General features: G+C 51.0%; 1 protein-coding gene and 1 non-coding gene across 2 annotated transcripts in view; one reads left to right on the forward strand and one right to left on the reverse strand.

The window, feature by feature from the left end:
- Positions 1 to 24,860, forward strand: part of FSTL4 (follistatin like 4) — a 327,977-nt gene that overhangs the window by 201,135 nt on the left and 101,982 nt on the right. The gene's annotated exons all lie outside the window — the stretch shown is intronic.
- LOC139011906 (small nucleolar RNA SNORA25) lies at positions 1,481 to 1,605 on the reverse strand. Its single transcript, XR_011471717.1, has one exon. It is a non-coding gene; the product is annotated as a small nucleolar RNA SNORA25 (small nucleolar RNA).

A 24,860-nucleotide genomic window follows, 5' to 3' on the forward strand; every position in this document is an offset into this window, starting at 1 on the left:
CTACCCGCTTTGCCAATGTATGCACTCAGTCTCCAGGCCTGGTCAGGCAATCCGAGTCCTGTGAGCAGGAAGTGCTGGGAAGAAGCCTGGAGTCTACCTGGAACAGCGGGTAGGTCAGTGTAGGCCCCGGCACATTTTGAAGGAGTCAAAGCCATCTGAGATCTCCCCAGAACAAGGTTTTATCTATCAAATAACCACTGTACTTCTGATGGCACCTAAGCAGGTTTATCTAGATCAAAGTGTAATTTAAATTTAAAAATTGAATTAGTGAAGAAAATTAATTTCCTAAGCTACTCTTTTATGCCCTTGCACGCATTTGGCTAATAGGCTCTCTCCCAAACCTGTTTGGTTGTCTGTAAGGTGCGGGTAACGCCCCACACTCTACTTGCCCCCAAAGGCAGCTGTGATTCTAAGTCAATGTATGAACTGGTTTAAGGGCATTCACAGCTGCAGAGGGAGAAAGGGCGCTCCCTGCTGACCACAGGGGTTGTTTGTAGCAGCTCTAAGTCTGTGTTAAGCCCACCAGACCCACTTTTTGGTTTGCTGCATTAACTTCTTGGTCCACAAGGTGCTCTGTGTTTGTTGCTGACCAGGAAATCCCTGGGACCACCGCCTGCAAGTTTCACAGCAGAGCTGGGCTCTGCAGGGTTTGGCCCTGGTTGGGGTGAGGGCAGACTGCTCTGGATGTGTTTTGGCCTCTTAATGGCTCATGTTCTTTAGAAGCTCCAGCGCCTTTGACCAAAGAGCAGAATCAGGCCTCTCTGAGCCAGGACGTCTGCAGGTGGCACTGCCGCTGCCATGTTGCTCATGGAGGCTCTGACCTGGGTCACCGGGCAAGGCCAGCTGTGTGCGCCGTGCAGTGGGTATGGTTGCCTTCCGGTGTTGGGAGACTCACAAATCCATGGGGGTCGATAGGCCTGGCTCTGGAGCCCAGAGTGCGGTTTGTGAGGCTCATGGAGGGACTCAGTTCCTTCTAGTCAGGTGTTCCTTGGGAGCTCTTGCCGAACCAGAACACCGGGGCAACCAGGACGCCCGCCTCCCTGCGGTGTTACAGCGGAGGCTTTGCCACCGGCCTGCACGTCCAAAGAGGAGGCTGACTCTGCTCAAATCAGACAGAGATCATACAGCACATCCTTCTCTGAGCTGTGAGTGTGCGAAGCGCACAGCACGGAGGTGCGACTGTGAGGGGCAGTTTGTAGTGACTGCGGATTCCTGCAAGTTACGATGGTTGGTCTTTGTGGGCTCCAGGAACCGGGTTCTTCCGGCTCTGCCCCTTCCCACACATGTGAACTTGAGCAGGTGTCTCAGATTCTTTGAATCTGTTTCCTGGTCTCTAGAATACAAAGTAGGGCTGTTTGGGGAATTAAGTAAGACAAATGGAAATAAATCAGCTATCAAATACCGGGCCCAGAGTAGGCCCTTGAAGGACAGGAAGGGTTGGTTGCTTGTGTGCTTTTTTTCTGTTTTTGTAAATCTTATGTCTTATATCTCCTCAGGAAGGCACAGCCCTTTGAGTGCCTATTACATCCTATGGAGAACTCAATCCTAGGTCACTGCGTTAAGATCTCCTGGTTTGGGTTCCATAAGCTCTCTTTGAAATGACCTCTTAGTTTTTGTTTTTGTTAGTTAATAGTTGTCTTGTTCAGGGTCCTCTTGAGAACTAAGTTGAGGAAACTATATGGTGCTGATCTGACCTCAAGGAATTGAAAGTCCAGGAGGATTGGACGGGAGAGCCTGTCTGCCTGCCCCCCCTCTACCTGTGTCCCCTCCAGTGCGCTGCTGGGTGCCACACCTCCCCTCCTGCAGGACGGCTCCTCCAGGGAGAGAGCCCTATACAACCACAGAGGAAACTGGGGGCGGCAACTGAGCTAATGAACCTCATCATAGACAGGTGGACTGGACACAGGGATCATGAGACATTTGAGAAAACCAGAGCATAAAAGAGAAGAAACAAGGTGAACAAAAAGAATAACTCTGGAGAATATGGAACAAAATAAAAAAATTTAATTCTAATAAAAACCCTTAGAAAGAGTTGAGGAGATAACATTTCCATAATATAAGAAAGGGCTGCTATGAAAAGAAGAACAGAGCAAGAAATATTCCTTGGAAATTAAAAATATAATGGCTAAAAATTTAAAATTCAATGAGTCAAAGAAAAAGTCGCAGTATCTCAGAACATAGATTTAAAAAGAGATGGAGAAGGTGGCAGGCATAGACAATCTAAAGGTGTCAGTGTACATCTACTCAGACTTGTCCACTCAGAAAAGGGAACAAAGACATTTGGGAAGAGGAAATTATTAAGGAATGACAGAAGAAAACTGACCAGAGCTGAAGCGAGTTATAGATCTTCAGATGGAAAGACCCACTGAGAACTACACAGGGGGATAAAAGACGGTCTACAGCTGCATGTCCTCTTGAAATTCCAGAACATCAAAGGTAAAGAGAAGATTCTAGAAGCTTCTAGAGAGAAAAGACGGCTGTCAACAAAGAATCAGGAATCATTTTTATCAGATAGGTGGTATCAACACTGGCAGGCAGTGAAGTAATTGCCTTCAAATTTCTGAAGGAAAACAATTTTATATTCCAAATAAAAGCATTTTCAGACTTGCAAGGGCACAGAAAATTACCTTCTTTCTGGCCAAAGAAAAGGTGAGGGGGATGGGATGGGGGAGGGGAGGGTTGAGCTGGTGTAATCCAATTAAACAGAAAAGGAATCTAAAAAGAAGAGCTGTGTAAAAAAAGTGGGAGGTGATACATTCAAGTTAAAAAGGAAGTCAGAGGAGAAACTGGAGGATTTCATTTGTTACAAAAATCAAATTAAGCCCAGCCGGCATGGCTCAGTGGTTGAGTGTTGACCTATGAACCAGGAGGTCACAGTTCGATTCCCAGTCAGGGCACATGCCCAGGTTGTGGGCTCAGTCCCCAGTGTGAGACATGCAGGAGGCAGTCAATCAATGATTCTCTCTCATTGTTAATGTTTCTATCTCTATCTCCCTCTCCCTTCCTCTCTGAAATCAGTAAAAATATATAATAAATAAATAAAATGGTTTTTTTTAATCAAATTAAGAAGCTCTAAAACTTTAACCATATGATCAAGGAAGAAATATTTGAATACATTTTTAAATGGCAGTTAAAAATTATGGAGGAAAAATTGCTAAATAAGAAAGACATGGTAAAATGTTAAGCAAACTAAAATATGTCATGATGTTGAGAAATGGAAGGAAGGTGAAGAGAGAGAACTATTTGTGAGACCTGAAACAATTCCCTTCAGACAGAATAGGGGAGTCTCTGAGGTGAGGTTCCACGTAGCTTTCTTTGAATGTTATGGGTATTGTCATCAAAATGTTGGTAATGCTTTTCATTCATTTTCACTTTGAGAGTCAGTGAATAGAAACTTACACTTATTACCTATAGTAACAGAATGTAGCAAGGTAAAATTAACATTATAGATCATTTAAGTCAGAAGTAACAGGGAAAGATCAGGTATTGGATTTCTTCTACCTCAAGGGGCAAGAAAGACTGCCTAATTGATCTTTCTTTCCTTTTTTTTAATTGTATTAATTTTTAAATCATTTATTACTTTACAATTACAGTTACTGTCCAATATTATATTAGTTTCTGGTGTACATCTCAGTGATTAGACATTATTTAACTTACTGAGTGACAATCCTGATAAATCTCATACCCATCTGACACCGTACATAGTTATTAGAATAATTTACTATATTCCCTATGCTATATTTTACTTCCCCATGACTTTTCTGTAACAGCCAATTTGTACTTAATCCCTTCACCTTTTTCATCCATATCCCCAATCCCCCTCCCATCCAGCAACCATCAAAATGTTCTCTGTATCCATGAGTCTGTTCTGTACTATTTGTTCATTCATTTTGTTTTTTAGATTCAATTGTTGACAGATATGTATTTATTGCCATTTTATTGTTAATATTGTTATCTTTTTTTCCTTTTTCTTAAAGAAGACCCTTAACATTTTATATAATACTAGTTTGATGGTGATGAACTCCTTTAGCTTTTCTTTGTCTGGGAAGCTCGTTATTTGTCCTCAGATTCTACATGATAGCTTTGCTCGGTAGAGTAGTCTTGGTTGTAGGTCCATGCTTTTCATCACTTTGAATATTTCTTACCACTCCCTTCTGGTCTACAAAGTTTCTGTTGAGAAATCAGTTGGCACTCTTCTGGGAGCTCCCTTATAGATAACTAACTGATTTTCTCTTGCTGATTTTAAGATTCTCTCTTTGTCTTTAACCTTTTGCATTTTAATTATCGTGTGTCTTGGTCTGGGCCTCTTTGGGTTGATCTTGTTTGGGACTCTCTGCCTCCTGGACTGTAAGTCTATTTCCTTAACCGGGTTAGGGACATTTTCAGTCACTATTTTTTAACTAGGTCTTTGGCTTCTCGCTCTCTTTCTTCTTCATAAGGCAACCCATGATGCAAATGTTGATATGTTTGAAGTTTTCCCAGAAGTTCCTTACACTATCTTCACTTTTTTTCAAGTTTTTTTGTTTGTTTTCTGTTCGGAGTGGGTATTGTTGTTGTTGTTGTTGTGTTCTTTCTTATATTCCAAATTGCTAATTTGATTCTTGGATTTATCTACTTTACTGTTGATTCCCTGTAAATTATACATTTTAGTTAGTATATCCTTAATTTCTGGTTATTTTTTATGGTTTCTATGTCTTTTTTCATGCTGTTGAAGTTCTCACTAAGCTCCTTGAGCATCCTTATAACGTTGTTTTGAACTCTGCATCTGGCAGTTTCTTGCCTCTATTTCATTTCGTTCTTTTTCTGGAGATTTCTCCTCTTCTTTCATTTTGGACCTCTTTCTTTGTTTCCACATTCTGTCTGCTTCCCTGTGTTTGTTTCTATGTATTAGGTAGAGCTGCTGCATTTCCCAGACTTTGTAGAGTGGCCTTCTGCAGTAGGTGTCTGTAAGGCACAGCCGCCTGAACTGGGCACTCTAGGTGTGCTCCTGTGTCGCCCATGTGCACTGTCCTGTTGTCGTTAAGCCTTGGTCACTGTTAGAATGTCACTGGGAGGGATTGATCCTCAGGCTGATCTGCTGTGAAGACTGGCTGCAATCCAGTGGAGGAGCTGCCGGGCAGGAGTCAACCCTATGGAGCAGGACTTGCTTCAGTGGGGCTTTGGTGCTTACCAAGTCTTACCCTTCAGTGTGTCACTCATGGAGGTGGTTATAATCCAACATGGTCTGAAGCTGTCCACCAGGTGCCCTGGCTCTGGGACCTCCCAGGAGATGCTAAGTCAGCCACCACCTGTGCCCTGCTTGGAGCCACCTTGAGCTACAGAGCCATCTGCACATGGCTCCTACTTGTGCTGGGCTTGGAGATATACAGAAGTGGCCAAGCTATGAACCAAGGCCATGTGTCACTAGTGCCAGGCCTGTGGCCACTTAGCCAGAGGTACAGATGCTGCTTGTTTGAGAGACTTTAGGAAAGTCTGAAACATGAGGCATGAGAGGCTAGTTGTATATGGAAAAGCCACTGGAAATTGCTTGGGTGGGTCCCCAAGTTGGGTGGGGTGGGGCCTCAGGGAGTCACCAGGGTGGGGTAACAGTGTGTGCCAGGTTGATGGAGTCTCAGATATTGTGCCTGCCTGCTGGCTCTGTGAGGAGAAGGCTCAAAAAAGGAACACTGGCTGAAAGCTGTTCCCTAGCTCTCACCCTAATGTCAGACAATTCGGTCCCTCTCCATAAGTCCCTGGTTCCTTTTGAGTTGCTGCCCCAATGCTGGAGCTCAGAGGGAGTGAATCCAAGTAAGTCCTTGCACAGACGAATGCCTGGGACTCTGGCAGCCCTTCGCCTCACTCAGCCTCAATTCTCCCTGTTTTTTACAGCCAGAGTTATGTGGACTACTCTTCCTGGCTCTGGAACTCTGCGCTGGGAGGCCTGGTTTGTGGCTGGGATCCCTTGCTCCTCGGGGGGACTTCTGAAGTCAATTTTTTATTGATTGATTTGAGAGAGAGAAAGGAAGAGGGGAAGGACAGGGAGAGGGAGGGGGGTAAACATTGATTTGTTGTTCCACTTATTAATGCATTCATTGGTTGATTCTTATTTGTGCTGTGACCTGGGATCAAACCTGCAACCTTGGCGTATTCGGATAATGCTCTAACCAACTGAGCTAGCTGGCCAGGGCCCTCCCAATTTTTATCTGCCAGATGTGAGTATGGAACCAACCTGTTCCCCATCTCTGCCCCTCCCGCCAGTCTCGATGTGGCTTCTTCTTTAAATCCCTAGTTCTAAAACTTTTATTCAGCCAGATTTCAGATGGTTCTGAATGATAGTTGTTCTGTAGTTTACTTATAATTTGATGTGGTTGTGGGAGGATTTGAGAGCTGCATTTACCTACACTGCCATCTTGATGGGAAACCCTGTCTAATTGATGCATTATTAACATTTTACTTTTTTGTTTTTCTGGTATGCATATTTTACTTTCAAAACTTTTAAAAAATTAGGCCACATCAAACATCTGAAGAGTTTCTACCCAACTATTTTTCACAGGCTGTCATGCTTATAAGAATCCACAGCCTTTTCTGTCTGGTGCCTTTTGCTGCTGTATTTTTATTTATTTACTGTTCTCCAAAGAACAGTAATTGCAATTTTGAATTGCTCAATACATTTTCTCAGCTACAGATGTCAATGTATTTATGTAATGAAAGTGCCAATATGTATGTACATATCTGGGATTAGCATAGAGATGATGAAGGCAGTTCAGTGTTGATCAATAATCGTATTTGATGTGGGCTTTTTACTCTGCTGCTCTCAACCATCTTGTACTTTGATATGTATTACCACCCACTGAGATTCTGGCCTTCACTAAATAGAAGTTGCTGGAGGAAATTCACAATCTAGCGATTGAATTCAAGTGGCATTGCTTCCAGAATGACAATGCAGAATTAGGTCTTGCAGAGTAAATAGAAACCCAGTAAATGGGAAGTGTGCCCTTAATAAAAATGTCTTTTACTGCCTTGAATACAACAAAACAAACGTCACTATACTGCAGCCTCCAGTAATAAACACTTCATGTTTCAACTATAGGGTCAGAGTCATCCTTCAATCAAATGTATAAGCAGTTTGACCAAAAACTGTATTTTTGACACATAGGGTATTAGGAGATCTGAGATTGTCAAAACGCAGTGTTGAGAAGAATGGCAGTGTTTTGAAGAGTCCCCTGTGTTCCACATTCTGTGAAGCTCCTGGGCTGCTCGTGTGTTCCTGGGACAGAGAGGGAACTCTGGGCCGGCCTCCCAGGGAGCCCAGGTGCTGGCCAACCTTGGATGGTCTCCACATCTGTGCTGAGCGTCCAGCCCTCTGTTGGCCCCGCTTGTGGCCTGGAGGAGACAGTCCACATCAGAGCCACCCTCAGCCCCTCTGTCCTCCTCACCAAGGACTCAGAGGATAAGTCCAAATGCTTTCTCTTTCTTTCCAGAGTTGCTAAGGAAATCTGTGCCCTGCTTTACTCCTTGCTGATTGAAATAAAATGGATTTTTCTAGGACGGGTGGCCTGAGCCCTCATTATAATGCATAATAATGACCCGCATGACACGAGCAGCTTTCATCTTAATGGCTGTCAGGGGTGCTCTCTGACCTGTTCCTCCTCATAAGAAAGGAAAGGCCCTAACTGCCCCCAACCCCCAGTCAGTAGGATAATGACAGACACGGGGGTTCTCCAGGGCTGGTGGGAAGCAGCTCACCTCGCACTGTGAGGACCATGAGCAATTGGAAACAGCATCTCTGGGAGGCTGTTAAAAGGCCAAACTCTGGGCGCCACGTGTGCTGTGACTGCCATACGCAAAAACACGCAGCACGAAGGAAAGCGACACAAGGGGACACGCAGAAATACAGGTGGCCTTGTTGCTAGAGGTTCAAAAATTACTGGCGATTATTTTTTCTTTTGCCAAATTTTCTCATAATCTTCTTGAAAGGGGGACTCTGGGGGCTACTATTTAGTTACAGCAGAACCCCTTCATCAGCGGTTTGACTTTCCCCTGTTTCAATTACCTGAGGTCAACGGTAGTCTGAAAATATTAAATGCAAAATTCCAGCAATTAAAAATGTCTACAGTTTTAAATTCTGCGCCTCTCTGAGTAGCATGACAAAGTCTCACACTGTCCTGCTCTGTCTCACCCAGTGCACATCATCCCTGTCAGGTCCTGCTCTGTCCCACCCAGTGCACATCGTCCATGTCAGGTCCTGCTCGGTCCCATCCAGTGCACATCATCCGTGTCAGGTCCTGCTCTGTCCCACCCAGTGCACATCGTCCCTGTGTCAGGTCCTGCTCTGTCCCACTCAGTGCGCATCGTCCCTGTGTCAGGTCCTGCTCTGTCCCACCCAGTGCACATCATCCCTGTGTCAGGTCCTGCTCTGTCCCACCCAGTGCACATCATCCCTGTGTCAGGTCCTGCTCTGTCCCACCCAGTGCACATCGTCCCTGTGTCAGGTCCTGCTCTGTCCCACCCAGTGCACATCATCCCAGTCAGGTCCTGCTCTGTCCCACCCAGTGCGCATCGTCCCTGTGTCAGGTCCTGCTCTGTCCCACCCAGTGCACATCGTCCCTGTGTCAGGTCCTGCTCTGTCCCACCCAGTGCACATCGTCCCTGTCAGGTCCTGCTCTGTCCCACCCAGTGCACATCGTCCCTGTGTCAGGTCCTGCTCTGTCCCACCCAGTGCACATCGTCCCTGTCAGGTCCTGCTCTGTCCCACCCAGTGCACATCGTCCCTGTGTCAGGTCCTGCTCTGTCCTACCCAGTGCGCATCGTCCCTGTGTCAGGTCCTGCTCTGTCCCACCCAGTGCACATCATCCCTGTCAGGTCCTGCTCTGTCCCACCCAGTGCGCATCATCCCTGTGTCAGGTCCTGCTCTGTCCCACCCAGTGCACATCGTCCCTGTGTCAGGTCCTGCTCTGTCTCACCCAGTGCACATCGTCCCTGTCAGGTCCTGCTCTGTCCCACCCAGTGCACATCGTCCATGTCAGGTCCTGCTCTGTCCCACCCAGTGCGCATTGTCCCTGTCAGGTCCTGCTCTGTCCCACCCAGTGCACATCATCCCTGTGTCAGGTCCTGCTCTGTCCCACCCAGTGCACATCATCCCTGTCAGGTCCTGCTCTGTCCCACCCAGTGCACATCGTCCCTGTGTCAGGTCCTGCTCTGTCCCACCCAGTGCACATCGTCCCTGTCAGGTCCTGCTCTGTCCCACCCAGTGCACATTGTCCCTGTCAGGTCCTGCTCTGTCCCACCCAGTGCACATCATCCCTGTGTCAGGTCCTGCTCTGTCCCACCCAGTGCACATCATCCCTGTCAGGTCCTGCTCTGTCCCACCCAGTGCACATCGTCCCTGTGTCAGGTCCTGCTCTGTCCCACCCAGTGCACATCGTCCCTGTCAGGTCCTGCTCTGTCCCACCCAGTGCACATTGTCCCTGTCAGGTCCTGCTCTGTCCCACCCAGTGCACATCATCCCTGTGTCAGGTCCTGCTCTGTCCCACCCAGTGCACATCGTCCCTGTGTCAGGTCCTGCTCTGTCCCACCCAGTGCGCATCATCCCTGTCAGGTCCTGCTCTGACCCACCCAGTGCACATCGTCCCTGTGTCAGGTCCTGCTCTGTCCCACCCAGTGCACATCATCCCTGTGTCAGGTCCTGCTCTGTCCCACCCAGTGCACATCGTCCCTGTGTCAGGTCCTGCTCTGTCCCACCCAGTGCGCATCATCCCTGTCAGGTCCTGCTCTGTCCCACCCAGTGCACATCGTCCCTGTCAGGTCCTGCTCTGTCCCACCCAGTGCACATCATCCCTGTCAGGTCCTGCTCTGTCCCACCCAGTGCACATCGTCCCTGTGTCAGGTCCTGCTCTGTCCCACCCAGTGCGCATCGTCCCTGTCAGGTCCTGCTCTGTCCCACCCAGTGCACATCGTCCATGTCAGGTCCTGCTCTGTCCCACCCAGTGCACATCGTCCCTGTGTCAGGTCCTGCTCTGTCCCACCCAGTGCACATCATCCTTGTCAGGTCCTGCTCTGTCCCACCCAGTGCACATCATCCGTGTCAGGTCCTGCTCTGTCCCACCCAGTGCGCATCATCCGTGTCAGGTCCTGCTCTGTCCCACCCAGTGCGCATCGTCCCTGTCAGGTCCTGCTCTGTCCCACCCAGTGCACATCGTCCCTGTCAGGTCCTGCTCTGTCCCATCCAGTGCACATCGTCCCTGTGTCAGGTCCTGCTCTGTCCCACCCAGTGCACATCACCCGTGTCAGGTCCTGCTCTGTCCCACCCAGTGCACATCGTCCCTGTGTCAGGTCCTGCTCTGTCCCACCCAGTGCATATCACCCGTGTCAGGTCCTGCTCTGTCCCACCTAGTGCACAACGTCCCTGTCAGGTCCTGCTCTGTCCCACCCAGTGCACATCGTCCCTGTGTCAGGTCCTGCTCTGTCCCACCCAGTGCACATCACCCGTGTCAGGTCCTGCTCTGTCCCACCCAGTGCACAACGTCCCTGTCAGGTCCTGCTCTGTCCCACCCAGTGCACATCGTCCCTGTGTCCAGCTCATTCATGCGTAGGTGCTCCCCACCTGTTAGTCACTGAGTTGCCGTCTCAGTTATCAGATCAGTTGCTGCGATATCACAGTGCCTGTGTTCAAGCCACCCTTACTTGACTTAGTAATTCCTTATTCACATAACTTTTATTAGAGTATATTACAATTGTTCTATTTTATTATTGTTGTTCTTAATCTCTTACCATGCCTAATTTATAAATTAAACTCTACCACGGGTATGTATGTATAGGAAAAAACATAGTGTATACAGGGTTTGGTACCATCTTTGGTTTCAGGCACCCACTGGGGGGTCTTGGAATGTCTCCCCCATGGATAAGGGGAGGACAGTGTAAATGAACTTAATGGAAGTTTTCCCAGTGTCTTATGCTCTTTATCATTTTATAACTGAATGAGCCACAGGACAGCCCAGGGTGAGACCCAGCCACACAGCCTGGGTTTGGACCCTTCTCTCTCGAGTGGGTGAGGGTAGAACGCCCAACTACCAACAAATCCAGCTCCGCAGAAAGACCACTTTCCTGCCTTTGTCCAAGAGAATGAGTCCCCAGACACCGTAGGGGCTTCAGTCAGACGCACGCAGGTCTCCCAACCTGACCAGGCTGACGTCCATCAGGTAACGGATCTGGGAGCCTGGGGCCCCATCAGCTGTGTAGCCCGGCCCCTGAGCAGCCCTACCTGTCTCATCGCTCTACCTGCTCTTGGGTCAGGGCTACAGGAGAACAGCCCACCCCCTCCCCACCTGCCCCGGGGGCACGCGTTGCCCCTGTATCACTGTCTGGGCATCCTGTGAGCGGGTACGTGCTGGCGAGCTGCGTCAGCATAGAGGCCCCGTGGTGGTCGGGCCGGCCGTCCACAGCAGAATAGAGATTCGTGCGCAGCTCTTGGTTGGGTTGTTCCTGCGCCTGAACCCAGAGACACACAGCCGCTGCCAGAGCCAACAGGCAGAAGCTGACTCCAAATGTTTTTTTCTTTCTTGGGTGTTTGGGGTAAAAATGTAGCAAGTCGACAGCTTGCCTCCTTACCGAAGTATTGTAAGTGGAAGACGAACCATGCTGTTCATTCGGGGGTGAATCACAAAAGATTCCCACACTTTCCGTGCCAGTGTGCTTTGCTTTATACAAAGATGCCTTTTTGTTTTCTCTTTTCTCCGATTGTGAGCTCTCTCTGCTTCTGCCCCTCTCTGCACCCTTTGACCCTCGCAGGCCTCTCCTCGAATTCCGCCTCCTACCTCTGGCCACATAGGGCTCAGCACCTTGTCCCTTCGGTGACAAGCCTGCCGTTCCCTGAGCTTCTAGTGGTGCTGCGAGACTCTTCAGACCTGCTTTCCCCTGTGGGCAATCCTTGCTGCCCTCCTTCCTGCCCACTTGTCACCTGGTCCCTTCTCCCTGCCAATTCCTGGGGCTCCTGCGGTCACCCCTCTGTCAGAGTGCTATGCAAACTGCCCAAGCCAGCGATGTGGTGGCTGAGTCCTGGGAACCGCACAGGAAGCCGTGGGTACTGAGTGACAGCGCTGGAGGAGGTGCTAGGCATTCTCACAGACCTGGTGCAATGGGTATATTGCAATGCACTGGAGATCGCTGATAGGTCAGTAAGATAACTAGGTATTCGTATTGTTCTTGCTCCATGGATGGGGTTCAGAGAGGTTAAGTGGCTTACCAGAGGCTGCACAGCTTGTAAGTGCTATATCCAGGGTTCATACCTAGGGTTTCCTAGAGGAAGAATGCTTCATGGTGGGCCTGGAAGGACAGAGGGGATGTGGACACGCAGAGAGCAGGGCATGGGGTGGTGGTGCACAGAGGTGACAGGAGTGTGTGTATTGGAAGTGGGGATGCTCCACTGGCAGGTAAGAACGGGAGACAGGCAGTAGGTTTCCTCCCTGAAAGGTCTGCATGCTGCCTGTCTCAGCCTCTGCTCCTCCACACACACTCACACACACAGACACACTCAGACTCACACACACACACACAATACTCTCACACACACTCTCACACACTCACGCTCTCTTACATACACACTTCTACACTCACATACACTCACACATACACACACTCTCACACACACACACTCACACACACACTCACACACTCTCACACACACTCTCATACACGCTCTCTTACATACACACTTCTACACTCACATACACACACATACTCTCACACACACATACTCACACTCACACACACACAGTCACACACACAATACTCTCACACACACTCACACACGCTCTCACATACTCACACACTTCTACACTCACATGCACTCACACAAACACACACACTCATACACATACACATACACTCTCACACACACACATATTCTCTCTCTCACACACGCACATTCTCTCGCACTCTCTCACACACACACACATTCTCTCTCTCTCTCTCTCTCTCTCACACACACACACACACACACACACACACACACATCCACACATCAGCTTGGCAGGGAGTCCTGTGGCCACATGCGAGTGAAATGCTCGAAGAGGAGATGAGCATTCTGTGTGTGCTGGGGTGTGAGACCAGGAGCTAACATCGGCAGGAAGCCTACCCGTGGTTGAGGGTAGTCACCTTGGCCTTGTCTTAGGCCTGCGGCAGTTGAAGCAAATGTCACTGAGCTCTGCACACATTCTTCCTGTCATCTCTAATAGTTGAGGAGCGGGCATGGCTGAGGAAGCTGTCCAGGGAGCTCTGTCATCAGAGCCCTGGGTCTCTCTCCCTGGCTATGCGACAGGAGCATGAGTGGGCTGGTGGTTCCCTGAACAGTAGCTTCAGAGGACCTTCAGGTGTCACATACCTGGACCCAAGCAGGGGTCCTGAAGCCTGGCTACCCTTCCAAGGCCTTTCAGAATAGAGGCCTGGGCCCCATCTCAGGGGACTGGTAAGACTGAGACCCAAGCAACCCTTGCTTGCTTCCCTCTATACATTTTTGCTAAGTTATCTGAGTGAATTACTTTATTCCTCTTTTATGTCACGAGAAAACCCACATCGTCATTTTATTAATGTTTTTGCAATTACCACGTAATGATTTCCAGCTTAGTGTGGTTGGTGGCACAGAGACGCTTCATCGAATATCCTCATGATAGGCCTGCAAGTTCTCTGGGGCCAGAGGCTTTTCCCATCAATTAAGCTTCAAAGAGATGAGTTTCAGGCTCAGCTGCAGCCGTATTTTTATGTTTCTTTCAGGGATTTCCTGCCTTCTCCTGTCGTCTTAGAGAGACTGGGGAAAGTTGTGTGGGGCTGAGGTGTTTACTAGTAGGCACAGAGAGTAGGTTTATAAGGGTCATTACTGAATATTAGCGTGCTGCTTGGAAGTAGGACGATTTATATTTCCATTACAGTCACTCCTGGGTGCCCCCCACCCCCACCCCAGTGCTGCCAGGGAGAGGGTTGTGTGTCCTGGGCCCTGGGATCAAGGCCTGGAAAGATTGAATTTCCAGAACCTTCCATGGACCTCACACTCACCCACCACCCCAGAGATCTTGGGAATCTGACACATTAAAATACAAAGAGGATTTCCCTGCCATCCAGAGTGCTCCTCCTCTGTGCCAGGTGAGGTGCCATCCTGGGCCATGGACTCTGACAACAACCCTGGGGACAGAGGCTATGGGTCCCTGTGTACAATGAGAAAATGAGGCTCAGGGAGAGAAGACCGGGGTTTCTAGCACTAGGCACAGCTCTGCTCACACACTTCCAGAACACAGTGCATGGGAGAGGCGGACACACCCAGCCGCTGGCCCATCCTGGACGCACACATGAGGGAAAATTAAAAGTACAAAAGAGAGGTTGTGTGCTGGCCAAGATGTGGAAGCAGCCCGAGTGCCCACCAGTAGATGAGTGGATAAAAAAGCTGTGGTACATTTACACCATGGAATACCACCCAGCTGTATAAAAGAAGGCAATCTTACCTTTTGCAACAGCATGGATGGACCTGGAGAGCATTATGCTAAGTGAAATAAGTCAGTCAGAGAAAGACAAATATCATATGATCTCACTCATATGTGGAATCTAATGAACAAACTGAACTACCAAGCAAAACAGAGACAGACTCATAGATAGAGAGCAGGCTGACAGCTGTCAGGGGCAGGGGGTGTGGTTTGGGAGGCTGGGTGAAACAGGTGGAAGGATTAAGCAAGAAGAAAAAAACTCATAGTCACAGATAACAGTATGGTGATTATCAGAGGGAAAGGGGGTGGAGGCAGGTAGAAGAGGGGAAAGGGGGGAAAGACTTGACTCGGGGTGATGAACACACAATACAGTATACAGATGGTGTATTATAGAATTGTACACTTTACACCTACATAATTTTATTAACCCATGTCACCCCAATAAATTCAATTAAAAATTATTTTTAAAAAGTAAAAAGGGCCTTGGCTGGTGTGGCTCTGTTTGTTGGGCATCATCCTGTGCACCAAAAGGTCGCTGGTTTGATTCCTGGTCAGGGCACATGCCCGGGTTGCAGGCTCCATTCCCAATCAGGGGCGTGCAGGAAGCAGTCCATCAGTGTTTCTGATGGATATTCCTGGCACTGGTATTTCTCTCTCTCTCTCTCTCTCTCTCTCTCTCTCTCTCTCTCTCTCTCTCCATTCCTCTCTCTAAAATCAATTTAAAAAACTATCTTTTTAAAAAAGTAAAAAGAGAACTGATTCCAGGCCCCATACTTTCACGCATGGAGCAGGGTTCCCTCCCCCATCGGTGAGAAATGTGGACACATGCGCCGGGAGAAGCATCTCCCAAGACATGAGTGCCATTTTAAACATAATTATTGCAGCAGCCCCACTTTCAGCCAGCAGACTCCCTCATTTTATATTTACTTTTAGTCCCACTCTATTTTCTGTGACCCATTATCTCTACTAAGTCATTTAAAAGCCATAATCATGGCCATTTGCTCGGGTGGATGCGACCCAGATAAGTGGACCCAGATCCACTCCTTGAAGATGCTGTGGCCCCCAATCAATCACACAGAGCCAGCCACCGCCAGTTTTACCTCCTCTCCGTTTAAAAACTAGGTGGTGTAAAAAATAAAAAATAAAAATAAAAACTAGATGGTGTGCACACAAAGCACTTGCAGAGGGTTTCAGGGCAGGCTCTGCTCCTTTGCCCCCCCCCCCAACCCCCACCTTCTCCCCCAGCTGAATGGCCCGGCTTTGCTGAGGGGAGGGGGAGGGGCGGAGGGGAGTGTGTGTTCTGGGGCCTGCAGATGAGGGGCTGCCACCCGGTGGCCAGGATGCTGAGCCCTGTGCCTGGGCCTCTTTGCCTGTGTTCCGCCTGAGATCTAGAGTTACCGGAAGCCTGGCAGTGACTCACGTCCTCACAAATGCACAGAGCAGGGAGGAGCTACATGGTTGCCATCTCTGCCAAGCCAGGCGTTCAGAATGAGGATAAATTATCTCCCTCTGCTCCTTCAGTGTACGTCATGCTGCTGGGATCAATCAGTTCATCCCCCGCTGCCATGGGCGTGGCGGGTACAGTACCTGCAGACAGGGTGCACGCCCTCCTGTCCCCGAGGCCCCTGCTGGCGAGTGTGTGCCACACACTGGGGAGTGAGTTAGCACCAGAGGGCAGTTAATGCTCCGAGTCAAGTGCAGGGTCTGGGCCCTGATTGCCACAGGATGGGGGAGGGGAGCTGGCCAGGGATGGCTTTCTAAGAGAGCTGTACCCAGAAGGGTGGGCCCGGACTCTAACAGGGAGGGCATTTCACACAGAGGAGACTGTCTCCTGCAGCCCTGGTGAGGCTGGGCCTGTGGGGGCCACCATGCCGTCCATCATGGCTGGTGACTCAGGCATAGTTGGACCATGAGGTGGTTCCAGAAGGCTCCATCTTGATCCCCTCTGAGCTGGTGACCCTTGATGCCCTTTTCTAGGCCTCGAGAGCCAACAGCCAGGGCCATGGCAGTTGAGTCTTAGGCTGAGCCCTCACTTTAGTCCTGGAAACCTTGGGAGCCCAGGAGATGAGCAGAGCAAACCAGGTCATGGTCTGTGAGCAGCTCCTCCGGCCTTACCCACAGGCCCTGGCTCACGGGCCTCCAAGGAGGCCACCTCTGGTGCCAGGGCCCATGGCGGCCCTCAGTGGGCAGAGACCGACCTCCATGCCGTTATCTCAGCAGAGCCGCCTGCTACCAGCCAGGCCTGTTCAGAGGGAGGGTGTGGGGAACCTTGCTTACAGAGCCTGTGAGGGTGTCATCATAGTGCCTGGACTGTGTGGGTCAATACCTCTTGGGCGCTGAGTGTGGCAGTGAGGCCAGGATGCTCCAGGGTAATGGCATGCCTGACCCAGTCTCCTCCACTCCTCCTCCTGAGCCTGCTCAGCAAACCCCGTCTAACCTTCAGCCTCTTCCCCAGAGACCCAGGCTGAGCTATCTAACAAACTCCCCAGGGAAGGTGAGCAACTCGGAGCCTGGCCCAAGGGATGCCCAGTCTTGGAAATACCCTCACTGAATGTGGCTCTGGGGTTGGCTACAGGTCATTCCTCTCAGTTAGAGACTTAAGCCCCCATCTTTGTGTATCCTCTGAATTCCAGGCACTGGGCGAAGGTCAGCCCAGACCCCAGATCGCTGAGCCAAGGCTGTTGGCAGGGAAAGTCAGGGCCTGCCAGTGTGCTCGTGATAATAAGATTTGCCCAGGAAGTGGCCCTCCTGTCTGTAGGGTGTTGACACCCCCCTTGTGCTGGAGAAAATCCTGTCCTCCCCCATCACAGTCCCCTTGGTCCTTCCCACAGCTCTATTTGCATCTCATGGGGTTTCTTGCAAGAGCTGAAAGACTGGGATTAGAAGAGAAGGGGGGTGGCACTGGGGCAGGCAAGGCCCCCAAGAGTGTGGGCACAAAATGCCAGGTGGGCAATAGCCCGGCTCCATCACCAAAGCCCTGGGCTCCAAGGCAGGCCTCTTACTGTTCCTAGAGGCCTCGGTTTCCACATCAATAAAATGAGTGTCTGAACTACATCGTGCCAAAGCCTTTACTCCTGCTCTTGGGGGCTGTGACCTAAGATTTGTGCTGCGTGGGCTGCGTGGACATCTCCAAGAGGCAAATGGGGCGGGGCTGGACTGCTGGCACAGGACCAGTGTCGCTGGGCTGCACACCCCAATCCTCATTTGTGTGTGCTTATGTCTGTCTGTCCGTCTACATGTGTAAGGATTTATTATCCAGTGTCCTCTGCACGCAGTCTGAAAAGCCAAGAAAGTGTGTCACCCCACACCCTTAAAAATCTTTGATGAGGACACAGTTACCCACCAAACAGAGCACCCTTAGTGGGGAAAACAAGTCCAGGTGAGAGCGTGACCGCCTTCTCTAACTGATGGCTCCTGTTTTCATTGGGGGCCATTAGCATCAAGAGATGCTTTTTGAGCTTCACCAGCTGATTTGGCCTTTGGCATGAAAAGTTCTCTGTGAAATTTTTAACCACCTTTCCAAAGCCCATCTCAAAAGAAGACAAGTAAACACTCCCTAGCCTGAGGCAAAGCATGCAAATCGTGTGACACATGCAGGCTACCTGTGCAGGTCTCAGGTCTGAAGAGCTTCAAGCTGTGGGCCACTGGCCCCACCTGCCTGCCCCCAGGTGGGCTCCGGGCTGTATGCATTCTCCTTAGGAGTGTCCTGGAGGGTCCCTGTAACTCCCACCTCCTGTGGGTCCTGAACCCTCTTAAAGCATCTGAATCCGTTTTCTTGCCAGATAAGGCAACGAGGAGGCCATTCTTGGGATCTGAAAGGGCCAAGCATTTCCCAGTGTGTGAATCTGATAAGAGTCAGCATGTCCGCAAAGTGCCATTGGGAGGGCCCAGAGCAGACGGTGAGACGGCTGCTGCGCTGTGTCTGGAATAACGCAATTTGCTGGAAGAGGAGCCACACCCAGGTTTCCTCTTCAGTCGTCATGGCCCACCCTTCCTGTCCGCCCAGCTCCTCTCAGGACCAGGCTCTGGGTTCTGGACCCCGAACCAGGACTTACCCGACTGCTTCCTCCCTGGGCGCTGGCCCTGCCCCTGCACGGTCATGTGTTAGGCGACCTCCAGGTCCTTGACTTGCCCAGGAAAGATTTCAAAGATGAATCAGAGAGAGAATAAAGTAAGTTTTATTCCAGGAAAAAAAAAAAAAAAAAGAGGCCAGTTTTTCTGTAATACCTCCCCTTCTAAAGTGCATGTCCCCACAAGCCCAGCAAAACTTCTACAAGTGCAAATGTGGAACACGTTAACGTGGGGGCAGTTCCCTCCTAAAGACCCCAGTTCAATCGCACTGATTGGCAGCCCACACACCCTCACGCTGGAGGGGGTGACAACACCAAGGCCATGGGTACACAGTGCCGTGGCCATCAAGGCCCTTCTAAAGCACAAGGAGGCCAAGCCCACGTTCCCAAAGGGCAGCAGCCACAAGTTCCATCTTGCCCACAGCACCAAGGGTCTCAGGCTCTGCAGGTCAAAGGCCAAGGCCAAGGCTCAAACCAAGGCCCAGGCTCCAGCTGCAGCTACAGCTCAGGTTCCAGCTCAGGCTCCCAAAGGTGCCCAGGCACCCAAGAAGGCTCCAGAGTAGAAGCCTCTGTCTGCCAATGTGAGGATGGAAGGAGTGGTGTGACCCCTGGGCTGCTGTCTGCATGGGGCTGGTGTCCTCCTGTGCTATTTGTACAAATAAACTTGAGACGGGGTCCGTCAAAAATAAAAATAAAAACTGGTTGCTCCTGGGCTTGGCTCAGAAGCTGAAGATCACCTCGTCCGAGCCCACACCCTGAGCAGCACCATGAGCCGTGCCAGGCAGATGAGGTGTGGGCACCACGACCCCCAGCCCCAGTCTCCTCACCTGCTGCCCCACGGTGCCGGTGCCTGTCCAGGGTGTCCTGGGAGAACAGAGACAGGGAGGAGCCCTGTTTCGGAGAAAGGGGGAAGGAGACAGGTCCTGCCGCAGGGGTGCCTGCGTGGGGCCTCTTTCCTCCCCAGCGAGGCGAGCATGGAGGGCTTCAGCATTTATTCCAGTTTTCAAACACCACTCTTTCCCTTTGGGGCCATGTGATAGATGTGCCAGTCGACCATTAGAAGTGTAAGTGGATCCCTCGTCCAGGAATGCGTCCGGTTTTGCTTTCTCTAATAGGAATAGAAGAGAGGATCGTAAATGTCAAACAGCAGACTGTACAGCAACACCATTGAACCAGGCATTCATGAGCAAATGTGCCATTTATCTAACAAAGGTCTGGGTGGTTTTGTTCATTTAAATTACCTGATGCTGGAGCAAAAATGGAGATGAGGGTTTATCTTCCAATTCAGGTGCAAGTGGAGGCAGATATTTCCATGCAGGCTGGATGGGCTCTGGCACAGCAGCTGGGGAAGGAGTGCGTAGCCAGCGTGGCATGTGCATTGGCCCAGGTAGGTTGTAGGTCATGTGGAGCCTTGGATGTGCAGATTCTGTGTTTGGGCTCAACGTGGGCTCCATACCTCAAGAACCTAGAGCATGCAGATGGGATGACGAATAGGACCCTCCAGGGAAAGGAGCAGAGGACCCTGACCAAGGACAGTTGGTCAGCCGGGTGCTAGGCTTCCTAGAGGACCGGGGAGAATAAGGGCACACTAGTGAGTGCAGTGGCCCATTGCTGGCTCTGGGGTTGGGACTAGTGAGTGAGGAGGAGACTCAGGGGGAGCTCCGAGTGATGGAGGGCAGGAGACAGGCTGAGCAGCTCCAAAACTGTCACCAGTGCCCCTGTGGCCCACGACCGTGTCCACCCAGGGTCTTTACCGCTGGGTTCTTTAAGAGAGTGAAGACTCTCATGCTGGAGATGCAGAGGCACTGGGGCACAGTGCTTGGAGGAGAGAGGATGGAGGTAAAGGCAAGCTCCTCAAAGCTTAAGGGGCCAAGGGGCCAGATTGTGTGGCTGACAGTGGACAGAAGTAGCTCCTTAGAGCTGGGCTGTTGCAGAAAAGTCAGATTTGAAGAAGGGGCTTTTCAGGAAAGGAGCACCTGGGAGCAGAATCTGCAGACCGGCTTTCTGCCAGGAAATGGGAATAGCCGGTGGCTACAGCGTAGGCCACGGTGTGCACACCTCCCCGTGGTTCCTGAGTGTAGGCAACAGTGACCCATCTGCTCAGAAGTCACAGGCCCCAGGAAACAGCCAGCAAGGGGTACCACACGGCATACCTTGGATACATCTGTTTGTGTTTGGTTGGGGATTGTGACGATTCCATGTTGTGTGTGCTTAACAATCTCCTGGGATTTTCAGAATTTTGTGACTTGGTCAACACTATCAGTAAAACTATATCATGTTAGTGGAAATGTATCTTAAGATAAACCCATTGGTTTTGGCATTTATTGTTAATTGAATTTTCGCAGAAATGGCAGCAGAAAGATGGTTAATGTTCCTGAATTTACATCAAGTTAAACATCTGTTCCTCTTAAGCTAAACTCCAGTAAAGTTATGGCAGCTCATAAATTAGATCTGGGAGTAAAATGCTTTCTGCTCTTTGCACAGCTTAGCAGTTTCAAAGTAGACCTCAGCATGACACATGGCATCTGAGGCCTGTGTCACACAGCCACATTCAGCTGTGACATCAGTGCCAGACGACTGAGCCAAGTTTCTGCTTTGGTGGGAAAGATCACAGCTTTGTCAAGCGGCAAGTGTCATTGCTTCCCAGCTGGGGACAATGTGGGGACTGGGGATGCTAATGTTTGTGTGGGGATCAGGAGGAGCCTGCCCACAAGTGACCCTATAAGCCTGGGCACATCTGGTCTCTCCCTTGGGCTCCACTGGGGGCTCTCCCATGTGAGGGTCTCAGAATCTGAGCCAAGGGGCTGGGTCCCTGCCAGCTCAAGAAGGGTTAAAGTCTAGTGGGTGTGACTCTCAGGCATGGCTGGCTACTGTGTGGTTTCTGAAGGGACGGCCTGTGTGTGGTTTTGGAAGCAAGCTGCCTACACCCACATGTTGGAATCTCGGGGCATGGTGCACCAGCCCAGACCCCGCGATGGAGAAAACCGGGCCAGTGAACGAGGGGGCTCTATAGGCGGGGGGGGGGGGGGGGGGGGGGGTGGAGGAAGGGGAAAGCAAGTTGGAGAAGGAGGCCAGAGGACATGGTGCAGGAATGGCTGGGGGTGGGGAAGGAGGAAAGGCAGGCAGACACTGCCCCTTCCTGGTCACCCTCACCGCGCTCCCTCCCTGGTGCAAGGTGTCTCCCGCCTCCCCTCGCCTGCTTCTGGCTGCTTCCTGTGTCCAGGACCTGGGCCTACAACAGGCACCTTCACCACATGGCCTGTCTCACTCTCAGCCTCTGAGCTTCCCTTTAGCTGTTCTGCATCTCCCGCCTTGCCCACATTCTGCAAATCCCCCTTCCCTGGACTCTTTGGAGCCTCCAGCCGCACCCATACCTGGGGCTGGGAGCATCGCCTGCCACAGAGTGAAGATGGTCCCTGCGAGGCCCAAGCTGGCCGGGTGCGCGGCTGATGGGACGTTTGCAATGTCTCTCTTGCTTCCCTTTGTTTTGCAAGAGAAAGTGTTCCTTTGATGGACATTTAATTCCAGAGGCTGCTACCTGCTTCCTATCTCTCTTTACTCAAAAAATTAAATGCGGATGTGCCTGTGCTCTTGCTATAATAATCTCCCTCGGCCCGAGGGAGTGTGGCTGGAATGGGAGAACATTAGGATCTTCAAAGAGGGACAATTATTGAGGGAACTAGATTAATGAGGTGTCATCACAACTTAGCCAGATCCGCGGCTGACCTTTCTCATGGAGAACGGGCTTGATAAATGTAGTTCATTACCAAGTTCTGACATGAAAATAGGATCCCGCTCTGGGCTCCTCAGCAGGCTGATCAATATTTTATCTGCCAAAGCAGGCCTGGTCTGGCAGCAGGAGGAGCCCCGCACACTCGTGCTGGCAGGAAGCCCAAGGCCAGTGCCAGGGGCTGGCCAGGCCGGCCCTGCCATGTGGAGGTCACCCAGGCTGGCCAGCAGGGGATGCTTGTCAGTGTCAGGCTGACCAGGACATGCACCTCCCTCCATGAGAGGCCCCTTGGGGAGAGTCCACGAGCAGTGGGAAGGGAGGGAGGAAATGTTTTGTTCTTCCATGAGCACCGAGATAATGGCCACCTGTGCCAGGTGCTGGGCACTGGTGATAGGGACAGACAGGTGAGTCATCCAGAGAAGCCTCAGGCCTGGCTGACCATTGGACTTGGCAAAGTCCTCTTACATTTCCTCTGATGCAGCAATTTTCAACCAGGTGCCTCCAAGGGCACACGGGGCCCTGCAAAAATTTCTAAAACATGCAATGCCTGACTAGTTAGTCAGGGGCACTGGCCTCTTTTTCCTTAGATTGTCAAATAAATTTTAAAAAATGACAAGAACCAACACAACAATAGCTACCCACTGTGAATGAATCAAAATTATACCTATTTTTTTGTCAGACTAGCAAAAGATATCTTTTTGATGCGCCACCGAATTTTAGTGATTCGTTTATGTGTGCCATGAGATGACAAGGGTTGAGCATTGCTACTTTAATGTCATGACTCTGTAAGGTGGTGTGGGGCTATTTTTGCCCCCATTTTAAGGTGGAAAATGGAGGCGGGAAGGGCAAGGGCTCCTGCAAGCCCTGCTGCCTGGCATGCTTTTCCCTGTGCCACCTTCTCCCCACACTCTCTCATCCTGCAGGTCTCATCCTGAATGCCCTCCCTCATCAGCTCCCCCTCCAGGCGCCCTGGGTGCTCAGACCAGAGGCCCACTGTCTGCTCCCAATGTGCCACCCAGCCCCTGGCACAGAGTTTATAAGTTAGTGCTGGATGGGAGGAGCAGGGCGGGGTGGGCTCTCGCAGGGGGCAAGACCAAGGACTCGGGGAGCGACTCTGGACACCACCCTGTCCCCCAGGCTGATGTCTAGACGTGTGCCTACCCTCCTGGCCAGGAGGCCTGTGCTGGGCCATGGCCAGGGTGGAGGAGCAAAAGCCTGTAATTCACAGTGATCGGCAGGAAGGTGATAGAAGGGGCGGGGCCTGGGGGGTGGCTGCAGCCCTCTCGGCAGGACCCACCTGCCAGTGTGGAGATGCAGCCTAGCTGGAAACCCCTGGCCCCAGGCCACAGGCAGCTCAGAGGAGCTCTATGCTCCACCAAGGTCTGTGAGGAAGGGTAGAGGTTGTGGGGGACCAGCGAGAAGGAGACATCTCTGCCCAGCTGACCTGTCCTGGCCCATCCTTCAGGTGGCCCTGCCGGGGTGTGTCCTCAGGAGTCTGACTGTGCACTAGCATTTCCGAGTCAAGCCTCCCGTTGACCCATAGACCCCATGTTCACCTGCTGGGCACAGCGACCTCGCAGCACCGGACGTGAATACCGCTCCCAGGAGAGCCTGACCCTCGGGACAGGTCCCCACAGATCCCCACACAGAGACGCCCTCACCTCCTACACCAAAGCTTCTGTCTCAGCTCCCGTACTGCCTCCGACTTCTGGGTCCATTTACCAGAACTGGATTTCACCCTGTTGAGGGCAAGGGGGCAAAATTTATCACTCTCCTTCACCAAAACTGACCTTTATCCGGGCCTGGGAAGAAGGGAAACTCCAGCAGACTGCCACACCCTCCCCTGGGCGGTTTATAGCAGGACGAGGCCACTGTTTTCAACACTGTGCGGCCATACAGATTTGAGGACCAGGTTTGCCGACTGGTGGCCCCAAGCGCTCCCCGGCATGGGTACCCAACAGGCCAAAGAGGGCGCCAGCACGGTAGGGGAGTGGGAGAGCCAGGCCTGTCAGAGCCTGGAACTCCCAGAGAACAAATAGATTTGATTACATTGAACACAGCAATTGATTTTTTTCTAAATAAACATGCAGGAGGAAATGGTAACAGGCATCTGTTTCTGACAAGAATCAATTGACCTCCAATTGGAAGAAAATCTAGAAACACAAACAAGCACAAGAGAAAGTGGTTGGGCCGCCCAGGCTTGTCCAGGGAGAGCGGGAGGGAGAGCAACAGACAGACTCCCCGTCCGCCCTTCCCCCACCAATAGCTTCCTTGTTTGTTGCTCTTCAGCAAATGTGGTCCTACTGATGATAAGGAGAGAATCGCTAGTGTTCGGTGAGCCCTCGCTCTGTGCCAAGCCGTGCTAACCCCCCTGTGTGCATATCTTATTCAATCCTCATAACAGCCCGTGTGGGAGGCAGCTGCGTGGGAAGGGTGTCCTCCCACTTCCCAGATGAAATCACGGAGGCGCCTGGTCCAAGGTGCAGGTTCTGGCAGCGGCAGGGCTGGGTCTGAAGCCCAGGGGACTCGAGTCGGCACTTTCCAGCCCCGCGTTACAGTGACTGTCCCAACCCCTGATTCTCTAAACTGGCCTAGGAATTAAGGGAAGACTTA

This window comes from Myotis yumanensis, unplaced genomic scaffold (genome assembly GCF_028538775.1).
Source record: "Myotis yumanensis isolate MYYU_CA2020_CCGP unplaced genomic scaffold, mMyoYum1.0.hap1 SCAF_5, whole genome shotgun sequence".
Classification (NCBI taxonomy): domain Eukaryota; kingdom Metazoa; phylum Chordata; class Mammalia; order Chiroptera; family Vespertilionidae; genus Myotis; species Myotis yumanensis.